The following is a 12,440-nucleotide window of genomic DNA, read 5'->3' as shown; positions in this document are numbered from 1 at the left end:
CCGAGCCCTGACACAAGGAAGGACTTAGTTGAACAAAGGTGAGGGTCCTTGTCTACCCTCCAGGGGAGTCCATTTCCACGGAAGAATTGGAGGAGAGGCTCGTGTGTGGGGGCCCACCCTGAGAGGGGCCACCCTGCTCGTGGTTGAGAAACTGTAATTTGGTGTTTGATAAACTCCTGGGTCCAGGCTGGCACTAATTTTAGGGTATGTTAGCTCGTGACCATCGCCTTCAACATCTGTCTCTGTAAGAGCTGATAGAGCCGGGACAAATTTCATTTGGGGACACGCATGCCCACTTCTGGCATAAGGCTCACATGCCAAGGCAGCAAGCCGAGTCCCATGTGTTCGCCCTCCCCGCGCCGCGAGCGGAGAATGTGGGGGTCCCCCATCCTAGATGGAGCGCCTGAGACAAACGTTGTCTTGGGCGATGTTGGCGAGCGCCACGGGCCAAACCATCAGATGAGTATCTCTGTTGTGCTGTAGGGAAACTGGGGCCGTCTTTAGTAAATGGCCTCTGTCCTCCACTGTGGCAAGGCCACATGTCACCCACGACTGCCCCCACATCACTGTCCAGGCTGGTGGGGTGCTCGCCCCCTCAGTGCTCCGTCACAGGCATGAAGTGGTTTGCTCTAGTGTGGGGATTCCCACCCATTGCTGGTGGCACCCTGGAGGGCTGTGTGGAGGCTGCAGCCCGAAGGCCTAAGCCCAGCCCGTGGGAGGCCAGGCTGACAGGGACGTCTGCCTTGAGCGGAGGTCGGGGTGCTCCCACCTGATCGACTGTCCCTGGCGTAAAGACAAAACCCTTTCTTTAACTCCCTGCGCAGCTAATTTAAGCCTGAGGAACATGTAGGTCAGTTTTATTGATAGCTTAGGAAGAGCAAAAGGGAAATAAACACAGTTGCATCCAACTGGGTGAGCTGGCCCGTGGACTGGCGAGCCATGGCCCGCTCTGCAGGCTCAGCCGGCCTGCCTCACCCTGGTCCTAGCTGGCTCCCAGGTGCCGGGTGTCATGCAGCTATTGAGGCTGGAGAGACACTGGGCTGCCTCCTGGCCACAGTGTTCCTCCCAAATTCTGGAACCAGGTGAAGAGACCACACCTTCTGTAGATTAGTCACTTTGGAAACATCTGGCTCCTTTAGAGGGAGGCAGCTGTACAGAGGGTGTGGAGAATAATTGTGCCCTTACCACACCGAGGGGGTGGGTGGTAGACAGGGAACAGGGAGCTGGGCTGGGTTGGCTCGCCCTTGACTGCTGCCTGGATCCCGTCCTCTCACGTCGAGTGTCTAGCTCAGCTCACAACCGCACCGATGAGTGCACAGTGCTGCCAGGTCAGAAGGAACTGGGCCATAAAAGAAGGAAGGGAAAGTAACCGTGCAGTCTTCTTCTCACGCTAGGTGCAGAGCCGCATGATTCCACAGGAGCTGCTTTACTGAATTGTCACGATAGTGGTGTGAGGTAGGGCATGAGTCTGCCAGGCTGCTGTAACAAGTGCCATGGACCAGGGGCTTAAACACTGGAGATTTATTTTCTCACAGTCCGGGAGACTGGAAGTCCGACTGCAAGGTGTGGGCAGGGCTGGTTCCTTCTGAGGCCTCTCTGGCTTGTGGGTGGCTGTCATCCCCCCGTGTCCTCACACCCTCTTCCCTCTATGGGTGTCTGTGTCCTAGTTTCAGACACTCGCCCAAACGGACTCGGGCCCACTCTAATGACCTCATTTTTATCTTAGTCCCCTCTTTAAAGGCCTACCTCTGAGTACGTTCACATCCTGAGGTGCTGGGAGTTAGGACCTCAGCATGCGAATTTCAGGGGGACACAGTTCAGCCCAGAATGGGTAGGTGGAGTCTTCCCATCTTAGGGGTGTGGAACCCGATGCCGCTGCTCAGTAGACAGCGGCGCTCTGTCTGAATGGGAGCTCGCCTTCTCTCCAGCGCAGGGTATGCTCCGAGTCCCCAGCTTTCTAACGTGAAGAGGACAGTCTGCCTCCAGCAGAGTGTTGGTGTCCAAACATCACCGGAAGGTCAGTAAGATAGAGTTCTGGGAAGATAAGAGTGCTGACCAAGTTCAAGCACAGTGCTGACCTTGCTGTCTGAGGGGAAGGGGGAGGGGCAGTCTGGGGCAATGAAGTGAAGGTAGCTCGTTCGGTGTGTAGTAGGACAAATAAGGGCCAAAAACAACACAGAACACTTTCCAATTGTCATCTCTGCTTCCCAAGACCCATACCCTCCACATGCCCCCATGCCCACCCCAGCCCTGAGTCCTGTCTGCCCGCTCTCTCTAGGCCCAGAGCTCTGGGGAGATGCCACCTCCTCTTTGAGCAGCTTCTTCTGAAAACCCAGTTCACGCTTTAGTGAGCATGGATTATTTTGTGTCTCTAGCATCATCTCTCTCCTCCCTTTGGGAACTGTTCCCCCTGAAGTCCAGCTATGTGCCTCTTACGAGAGCTGCCACTTTCTTCTGTGACTCCTCTCCCATCGTAGTTCGCTTGTCCCAGGGTGGCCTCCTGGTTCAGGCGGGCCCAACCCGGGATCTTTCTGCTGGCCTCTGTCGCTGAAGCTGTGATGCGAGGAGCAGTTGCCATCAGTGGCCAAGCTTCTTGCCATATGGTGGAACCAGTCTGCCCGAGGGAATGAATCTGCCTCTCAGAGACGGGCCTTGAGGGCCCCAGGGATGGCGAGAGACCTTGGCTGATAGTCAAAGATCCCGGTTGCTCCCAAGACCCTGGTTCCTCAGCAGGAGGCTGACCTACAGGGAGGTCTGGCTGCTGTGGTTAAAGGTCAATGACAAGAGTTCCGTCAGCTCAGTGCTTTCAGGAGGAAGTCCTCTGACCTCTTCAGCTGGCCCCCATCTTTCCCACACACTCTCAGACCTGCCTCAGGAGCAACATTACACATGAGAACATGGGGCCCACTTTTCCTCGGGGCAGTGGGTCAAAATTCACATCCATTTGTTACCAGTTGGTGCAAATGTTACCTTGAATGTTCTGCACCATCTTAGTTGTCAACTTTTTTTTTTGAGGAAGATTAGCCCTGAGCTAACATCTGCTGCCAATCTTCCTCTTTTTGCTGAGGAAGACTGGCCCTGAGCTAACATCCCATATGTGGGATGCCTGCCACAGCATGGCTTGACAAGCAGTGCCATGTCCACACCCGGGATCTGAACCGGTGAACCCTTGGCCACTGAAGTGGAACGTACGAACTTAACTGCTGTGCCCCTGGGCTGGCCTCTGTCAATTTCTTTAAGCTTAGACTTTGTTTAGTTTTAATTAGGTCAAATAAAAACCAATTGTGTGGTTTGCAGTTGCACAATGGCAAAGGCCTATGTTAGGTGTGGAGGCAGGCCCAGCATGTGAGGTCAGCATCCCAGAAAATGTTGCTCACGCTCCCTGTAACTGTCCAAAGTGCAGATGCCGGGCAGAATCTCTCGACCTGTTCACGTAGTGCACGTTCTTTCTTCATTCTTAGCGGGAATGTGCCTGGAGTGCAACATCTTCAATTGTCTCTAAACAACATCCCTGAAGGAGAAGAGTCATGAAGGATGAAGTCTACATAGTCAAATGTTGCTTAAAAGTCGAAAGGAGAGATTTCTCCCCTCTGGAAAATGCCTAAAGCTCTCCCTCATTTGACTCTTAAATCCGGTTATTTTTCCACCAGCACACACAGAGGTGTGGGTTCTCCGGGTAGGAAGTACAACTCTGAACAGCTAGTGCTCTCCCAGTGAACTGAAACTCAGACATGATGGCCAACAAGGGACCTGCAGGCCCAACAGGAGCATTAAAAGCCTTTGAGAGCCTTTCCTGCTGGAGCCAGGACCAGCCCGAGCCTCTTCCCACCTTCCTGACTCAAGCAACTGGGGCTCTGATCGGGTTTCATCATCTCTTTATGAGGTGAACGCAGAACGAGGCACTCTCCAGTTTGGGCACATTCCATGTTCACTGGGCTTGTTGGTTTATTGTTGTCTGTCTCCAAAGATGTCTAAGTGCATAACCACATCTAAGCAATATAACTATTCTGAAGGGAACTTCCACACAGGAAGCCAAAGGTCCAGGCCCTGAGTACCGCGTGACACTCTGCTCAGAAGATAAGTGCTTCCTCCAGACCTTCTCCCGCTATCGGGCTCCTGTCCCCAGACCGAACGGAGCTCTCCCTTAGCTCCTCAGAGCCTCGGGGAGTGTGGCACTCCCAGGTTCCAGGTCAGTGGCTCTTCAACTTTGTGATCCACAACCTGGTAAGAAAGATGCTGTGCACTGGAATACAGTGTGCACACACAATCCACAACCATGGTGAGAAAGATGCTGTGCACTGGAATACAGTGTGCACACACAATCCACAACCATGGTGAGAAAGATGCTGTGCACTGGAATACAGTGTGCACCCACACACGCCACACACTTATACACTCAACATGGCAATCACGAGTGCAATGTGGGGACTTTGGGGAGAAAAGAAAAAGAGGAAGATTGGCAACAGATGTTCGTGCAGGACCAATCTTCCTCACACACACACACACAAAAGTGCAATGTGTCTTGATATTTCCTGTGCTGCTTTGCCCACCTCCTAGCCTTTATTTAAAGCTACTTCTAACCTAATAACCAAATTTTATGAGCCACTAATGGGTCACAACCACAGTTTGAAAAACATGACTTAGGCCCTACCAGGATCATCAAATAAAATTGACCCTGAGCCATACCCTAAAGTCACGAGTTCTAGGATTTGCTGGTCTCTACACACAAAAATGTCTCCAGCCCCTGCCCCAGAGAGACTGCGGTAGTCCTCCTGGGCGGTTTATTTCCTTTTTCTTCCTTATAAGTTCCTATTTAGGCTGTCTTTGGGGTTCCCATGGCTCCTTCCTCCCCACATGCCATCGCCTGCTTTGGCCCACACTTTCTGTGACAGCTTTTCTTTCTTTAATCACTGCCTCCCACTCAGGACACCCCTCCACACAGCTCCGTGAAAAGTGGCTGCATGTCACTCAGTCCTCATTTCAAACCTAAAAGCCTAAAATTCATATTTGGACTAGGAATTCTGCCTCTGCCACAATTAAACTTCAATACATGTACATCATTTCTCCACACCACTATAGAATTTATTGAAATAATACGTGGAAATCATAAAAATAATGTGTAGGTCACTGCTTTGTTCCTGAATGGCTGACAAAGGCTGTGACGAAGACTTCCCTAAATGGATGTTCTTGTTGCCATGATCCAGTGCTTTGAAACTCATTTCCTCTTGTGGAGAAGTAGGCACCCTGTGCGCTGCTAGGAATGTAAAATGGTGCGGCTGCTGTGGAAAACAGTATGGCGGTTCCTTAAAAAATTAAACACCGAATTACCATATGATCCAGCAATTCCACCTCAGGTTATACCCCAAAGAACTGAAATCAGGGACTCAAACAGGTGTCTGCACAGCCATGTTCACAGCAGCATTATTCACAACAGCCAAAAGGTAGAAGCAACCCAAGGTCCATCAACAGATGAATGCATAAACAAATGTGGTACATCCATACAATGTGATAAATAATGAAAAGCAGTGGTATATGTTGGAGTATGTGAGGAAGCTATTTAGTTTACAGCTGATTCGGCCTGACCTTGTTTTTCCAGAAAGGCCTGACATGGCCTGTTGAGCATGCCTTGTACGCCTGCTGTAACATTTACGAGGTCTCAGAGAAAGCATGATGCCCTTGAAGATAAAGATGTGGCCTCCCCAGCATATCCGCATTTCTTTAAGGAGAAGCGTTTCTGCCCAGAAATGAAGGATTAGTTACTTACGTGCTGTGTTCACCTTGTGACCACTGACCCACTGTGCTTGCAAAGCATCTCATGACTGGAATAAAAGAGACATTCCTGTCACATGTGATGTATGTTCTTTGTTCCAAGACGGTATATAACCTCTCTGTACACTCTGCTTCTTTGGAGTCCTTCCTTCCTTCCTTGGGGAAGGAAGCCCCTGGGCTATAGTCCTCAGGCTGGCTCACATAACAAACTGACCCCAGTTTTGAACTACAGATTGATTACAGATTATTTGCAAATGGAATATTATTCAGCTTTAAACAGGAAAGAAATCCTGACACATGCGGTAACATGGTTACCAGGGGCTGCAGGAGAACGGGGACGGAGAGTTACTGTTTAATGGGGATGGAGTTTCAGTTTTGCAAAATGAAGAGTCTTGAGGATGAACAGTGGTGATGGCTGCACAATAATGTAATGTACTTAATGCCACCGAACTGTACACTTAAAAATAAAGTGGTAAATTTTTTGCTATGCATATTTTACCACAATCAAATACAGACTTCTAAAGAACCTCATCTGCTCCTGTAGAGGCTGGGGGTGGAGAAGAGGTGGAGCGGGCGGGTGGCACAGGGACAGAGAGGGAGAAGCCCACCCTGGAGTGTCCTACCTTGAGGGGCGAATTGCTTGGACGTCTCCTAGTCTATCCTGATATTCGTGCAACTTTGCTTTCTTCTCCCTAAAGCGTCTGATGGTTAGAGTATGATAATATTTTAGTTATTTATTTTGCTAACTCCGTGGAGAAACGGTTCCAGTCAGACATGCCCAGCCAGAACACACTGTAACCCACAGGAGCATTTTCTTGTTCCACCGTACAAGAATCTCTGAGGCGGGAAATTTCCAGGTTTGACTATCTGAGCAGTTCAAAGCCATCATCAAGGGCCTGGGGAGCACTTTCCCACTGGCCTCCTCTGGGTCCCGCCTTGATCTCCCGCTGGTACCCTCAGGGTTGAAGGTGGCTGCTGCGGTTTTAGGCATCAGAATCACCCCTACAAATAAATGCCATCAGCAGCACATGACCTTGTTTATTACTTGAGTGTTTTCTTAAGAGCTGAGAAAATTTTCCAGAAGACACCCGCCAGCCCTCTCCTGCTCCCTCATGGGCCCATCTGGAGCCACAGGTCAAAAGGCAATGGCCTAGGAAGACTGACTCATTCTAACAGGGCCTCCTCCCGTCGTGATGGGCTTACTCTAACCAGGACCTTACCCCACCACTACCCTGACTGACTTATTCTGTTCAGGACACACCACTATCATCATTGGTTTGTTTTAAGCAGGTAGGAGTCTGGACACCTGAAGTAGGAGGAGTTCTGTTAGAAAGCAGACAGGCCATGGGGATTTTGAAGAGCGGACAAATGACTTCAGCTTCAGAACCTCAAATTTCAGATGGTTGGAGGCTTCACTTTGCATAGTCTTCACGCTTAGTTTCCCCAGCTATAAAGGACAGCGATGCCACCTGCAGGGCGCACCTTCCAGGCTGCGGTTTGGGATCCGCCAAAGTATGGGATTCGTGAACATGGAAACGCTAAGTGTTGGTTAGGATTCTGCCCACGTGGGGAAAATCAGGCCTTCTCGTCTATATGGTGGGTCTTCAACTTCAGATTCATCTGGGATAGTTGCATAAATTCAGATTCAGCCTGTCACTGTCGGGAAGTCTGACAAAGCAGCTCTTATTTCAATTGTTTAACTCTTTAAAGTTCTGACAGTTGGCACGGCCGAGCCACACTGCAGCTCCCCATCAGATGGGGATCATGAAGGAGCCATCGGTTTCTAGTCAACTTCCAAGAAAGACGCAGGGAAGGAGGAAATTGTTTTCATAGCAGAGAAGGTGTCAGAATAAAAACCTATCTTCTGATGCATTTACTGTATCCGACATTTGAAGAAGAGATTGGAGATGGCTATTGGTGATGCTGGAGCAATCACGGTGTATTACAGCGGTGCTGTGGGGAGGCTGGGCTTTGCTGGCAGGACTCTGTCCACTTCTGTCTTCTGGGTCTGAAACAGGCGGAAAATGGACACATTGAGCTGCCTCAATGACGGGTTCAATCTAAAACCCATGAGTTGGACAATTTCCTCCACAGTTAGACGGATGTCTCCGTGCCCTTTGAGCACTTTCCGAAGCTGAGATGCTGCACTTGATTTTCAAAGCTGAGCACCCATGTGGGGTCAAAAGGCCGAAGGGCCCACCCGTTCTATCAGCTCAGACAGCGCTGCCCTTACTGGTTGCTCTTCTGATGACCCCGCCCTGTAGCCATCAGTTTACTCCTCCCCTGACCTTTGTCCCAGTCATTCCCTGCCCTGTACCACGTCTCACACACACGCTTTTAATAAAAAACTGGTTCTCGAAATCCCCTGGGGAGTTCAGGAAAAATGAAGGCTCTTTGGCCTCACCAGCAAGATGCAGGTGAGCTGGTGTCAGCTTGAACAGGAGTCAGTATTTTTTTTTATTAAGATTCTTTTATTATTTTTTAATTTTTAAAATTGTGGTAAAATATGCATAACATAAAATTGACCATTTAGCCATCTTTAAGTACATTCACAGTGCTGTGCACCCATCACCATCATCCATCCATCCTCAGAGCTTTTTCATCTTCCCAACTGAAATTCTGTCCCCATTGAACTCTGACTCCCCGTTTCCCCTCCCCCAGCCCCTGGCACCCACCATTCTATTTTCTGACTCCATGAACTTTGCTCCTCTAAGTACGTCATGTAAGTGGAATCACACAGTGTTTGTCTTTTTGTGACTGACTTATTTCACTGAGCATAGTGTCCTCAAGCTTCCTCCATGTTGTAGCAGGCATCAGAAACCCTTTCCCTTTCAAGGCTCGATACTATTCCACGGCATGTAGAGACCACGTGTGGTTTGGCCATTCATCTGCCGACGGGTGCTTGCTGCTTCCGCTTCTCGGCTCTCGTGAACAGGGGTCCGGATTTCCAGCAGGCATCTCAGGGACTCCAGTGCGCGCTGTGGGAGAGGAGCCCTGGACTCGCAGGGAAGTGAGCTGTAAATGTTTGGAGAGCTGTTGAATATGTAGTGAAATAATGTGTAGTAGTTTTAAAAATTGTGTTTTTTCTCGCAGTTACTCTCACCCCTGCCTTGTCCTCCCCATTCAGGCAGCTCTAATACTCTTCTCTGCCCCCTGCCCTGGTCACAGGGTTGTTACAACAGGAAGGCAAGGGCGAAAATGGAGTCAATAGTCAGAGTTCGAATTTCAAGAGAGGTTTTTAAACCCTATAATAGAGGCAATAGTTTCAGGGGAAAAAAAAGGCCTTTTGAGTTTTAGGAGCCTGGGCTTCTTTCCTTTCAAAAGCCCAGAGCCAGACCTAGGGCATGAATTTAAAACCCAGGAAGATTAGATATGGAGAGAGAGCCCCCATCCCCACCCCAGACGGAGTACAAGGTGCCCTGGCCAGAGGGCGGGGGCGGGGAGGCTCAGGGAGGTGGGCCGGGAGCATTAGAGCTAGTCAGCAGTGCAGGTCTGGGGCAGGGGCCTTGCTCCCTGCCCCGCTGTGCCCAGCCGCAGGGCAGGGGTCCGAGAACCCCCAGTACGCTGGGGTCTCAAGAGCAGAGCAGTTTATGCCTCACTTTCAGGGTGAAGCCTGGGGAGGCTGCAGGCCCAGCAATTCCCCCAGCCTGCTGGAGGCAGAATAGAAATGGCAGCATGGCCTATGCTGGGAGGGCCCAAGACAGCCCAGAGTATCCTGCGGTCCCAGAGAAAATGGGAGGGCACCCAACACCCCCCCCAGCAAATGGCTCAGGAGTAGGCAAGGAAGAGCTTGGGGACCTGGAGGAGACTCAAGGTCAGGGTGAGGGAAAGAGGAGGTGGGATGTCCTGCGAGGGCCAGGGCCAAGGCTGCAGGTGTGAGGCATGAGTGTCTTAGAGAGCCGGGGAGGATGCCCATGGCGGGGTATGCCGAGCTCGGTGGCCACCACAGTGGACAGATGGCAACAACCCACCCCCCACTGACACCTTAATGATCTGTAAAGCCCTAAAATGTTACCCAGCCCCAGGGAGAAAGGGGTCAGGGCAAACCCTCATTGACTGAGAGAAGAGACTATTTGAATTTACCCTGAATTGACAAAGACTCACTTTTTGAAAAGCAAAAATTAAATTGTTAGAGAAAAATCCAGTTCTTTTTCCTCCTCCTCCTTTCCTTTCTTCTTTGCCAAAATTTGTGGCCTCTGAAGATGACATACCAACATGTGACTCAGTTTCTTCATCTGAATGATGGGAATTAAAACACCTGATCAGGTTTCCATCCAGGGGGTTGTGAAGATCACATGAGATATGAGATGGCCAAAAGAAACGTAAGAATTACATTTCTCCCAATATTTAAATTCTGGGATCCAAGTTAAACCTTTTTGAGAATGGCTGTTCTGCTTGGCTATTAATTACAAGCTGCTGACGCCCCAAAGGGCTATTTCTTCCTTCATTTTCAAGGTGCTGCAGGTCCCATCAGGTGACCCTGTCTCATTACTTTCACTAAGGAACCTGTATTGGTTTGCTGGGGCTGCCATAACAAGTACCACAGGCGGAAACAACAGGCACTTACTCCCCTACAGTTCTGGAGGCTGGAAGTCCAAGTTCAAGGTGTTGGCAGGGTAGGTTTTCTCTGAGGTCTCCCTCCTTGGCTTGTGGCCGGCCGGCTTCTCCTCGTGTGTTCACACACGTGTCTCGGAAGTCTGACGGGACTCCCACTGTTCACACACGTCTTGGAAGTCTGAAAGGACTCCCGCTGTTCACACGCGTGTCTCGGAGGTCTGACGGGACTCCCACTGTTCACACACATGTCTTGGAAGTCTGAAAGGACTCCCGCTGTTCACATGCGTGTCTCAGAGGTCTGATGGGACTCCCACTGTTCACACACATGTCTCGGAAGTCTGAAAGGACTCCCGCCGTTCACGCGTGTGTCTTGGAGGTCTGACTGGACTCCCACTGTTCACACACATGTCTCGGAAGTCTGACGGGACTCCCGCTGTTCACACATGTGTCTCGGAAGTCTGAGGGGACTTCTGCTAACACACGTGTCTCGGAAGTCTGACGGGACTCCCACTGTTCACACATGTGTCTCGGAAGTCTGATAGGACTTCCACATGTGAATCTGGGGGGACACAACTCAGCCCATAACAGGAGCCACATGTAAGTCGAGGCTGTTTGGGACCAGTCACTACCCTGCTTCAAGTCTAACCTGTATGTTGGTTTCTAACCAGCGGCATTGGACATCCCCTGGGGTTTGTTAGAAATGCAGAATGTCAGGCCCCACCCCAGACCTGCTGAATCAGAATCTGCATTTGAATGCATCTCCCTGGTGACTCACAGGCAATTAGAATTCACGAAGCGCTGATTTCAACCGCTCTCCCAAGCCGAGCCTGCGGGAGTTGCACAGTCCCATGCTGGGAAAGCATGCTGAGGTCGCCGCTTAGGGATCCCCGCCAGGGTCGGGCTGCGACGGCGGAGACGTCTCTGGTTTGATCTAGGCGCCGCGAGAACGCATCTGCCGAGCCAAGCTGACTGCGGGTCCCCCAAACTCTTGATGGGTGGGGGAGTCACAAGCTGGGAGCTATGAGAAGCGGCGTGGTCATCTGGATAGAAGGTGCAGGAAGCTTAGGATGACATCAGCAGGTTGCCAGGCTTAGCAAATAAGAATCCAGGCAGTATTTGGGACAAATGCCAACTCAAAACGTTTTTGTCGTTTATCTGACATTCCGATTTAACTGGGCATCCTGTGTTTTACCTGCAGCTCTGCAACAGAAGCCAGGCCTCCTGTGTGCAGTGCGCACTCTTCTTTCTCTCTTCTGTCTCTGCCCTCCCACCCAGCCATGCCCCCTTTACCCTGGAATCGTCCATAAAATCAGACAGAACAGGAGCCTGGGGGACAGAGGGAACAGAGTGGTGGCCCTGGGGATACTGGGATGTTGATCTTGCCGTCTCTCTTGCTGGTCTGGTACAAGCTCCACCAGCCCCAGGCAGATGGGCAGTAACTGGACCCCAGCTGCCCTACTTCTTTCCATCCCAGGGCTGCCTCTGCCCTGCCCTGGCCTGACAGCTCCCCCAGCCTGCACACGTGGCCTGACTCCCACCCTCAATGCCCCTGGACAAAAGAAGGGCAGGAACTCCCACATGGCGCTGAACAAACTGCTCTGAAATGTCCACTTCACTTTAGTTCCCACAATTACTAAAAGGCTTTCGACAATGACAGCCACCACTTCTACCTAGAACTGCGATAGTGTTGGCATGACAACGGAGGAGGGAACTTCTGAGGCTGGAGTAAAGTCCTGGAACATGAGGGGTCCCCAGGGCCAGTGGAGGTCTTACACACGGAGGGAGATGTCAGGGAGATGGGGTCTAAAGCCACCCCAGGTGCATCGGGTCCAGCTGCCTGGTGTTGGTTGTCAGGTAACTATGATGTGCCCCACTACCCAATGTGACAGGTCACCTCCCATGCCCAGTGCTGCCCGGCTGGATGCTGGGCACCGCGTTATTGGAGAAACTCAGCAAAGTGCCTTGAGGGGTGAAAATGAGGAGCTATGGAATATTTTACAAAAGGGGCAAGTGGGTTCTCCCTTGACATCCACTTATTTGTACAGTTGCAAAAACTGATGTCCTTTTCCTTTGAATATGGGCATTTGCAATGTTGAATAATGATGGACCACCCG

The 12,440-nt window shown here is 50.9% G+C and overlaps 1 long non-coding RNA gene across 3 annotated transcripts; it reads right to left on the bottom strand.

The window, feature by feature from the left end:
* Window positions 1–687: 687 nt before the first annotated feature.
* LOC123286823 (uncharacterized) lies at window positions 688–12,145 on the bottom strand. Of its 3 annotated transcripts, XR_011505256.1 has the most exons (7): window positions 11,102–12,145; window positions 9,874–10,004; window positions 8,445–8,784; window positions 7,076–7,777; window positions 6,393–6,470; window positions 5,765–5,819; window positions 688–5,303 (listed from the first exon to the last, which is right to left on the bottom strand). It is a non-coding gene; the product is annotated as an uncharacterized lncRNA (long non-coding RNA). The 3 variants fall into 3 exon arrangements; XR_011505258.1 differs by lacking the exon at window positions 9,874–10,004 and having other exon boundaries at window positions 11,102–12,144; XR_011505257.1 differs by lacking the exon at window positions 6,393–6,470 and having other exon boundaries at window positions 11,102–12,140.
* Between the last annotated feature and the right edge of the window lie 295 nt (window positions 12,146–12,440).

The sequence above is a fragment of the Equus asinus genome, chromosome 8 (genome assembly GCF_041296235.1).
Source record: "Equus asinus isolate D_3611 breed Donkey chromosome 8, EquAss-T2T_v2, whole genome shotgun sequence".
Taxonomy (NCBI): Eukaryota; Metazoa; Chordata; class Mammalia; order Perissodactyla; family Equidae; genus Equus; species Equus asinus.
This window is presented reverse-complemented; position numbering and strand designations above follow the sequence as displayed.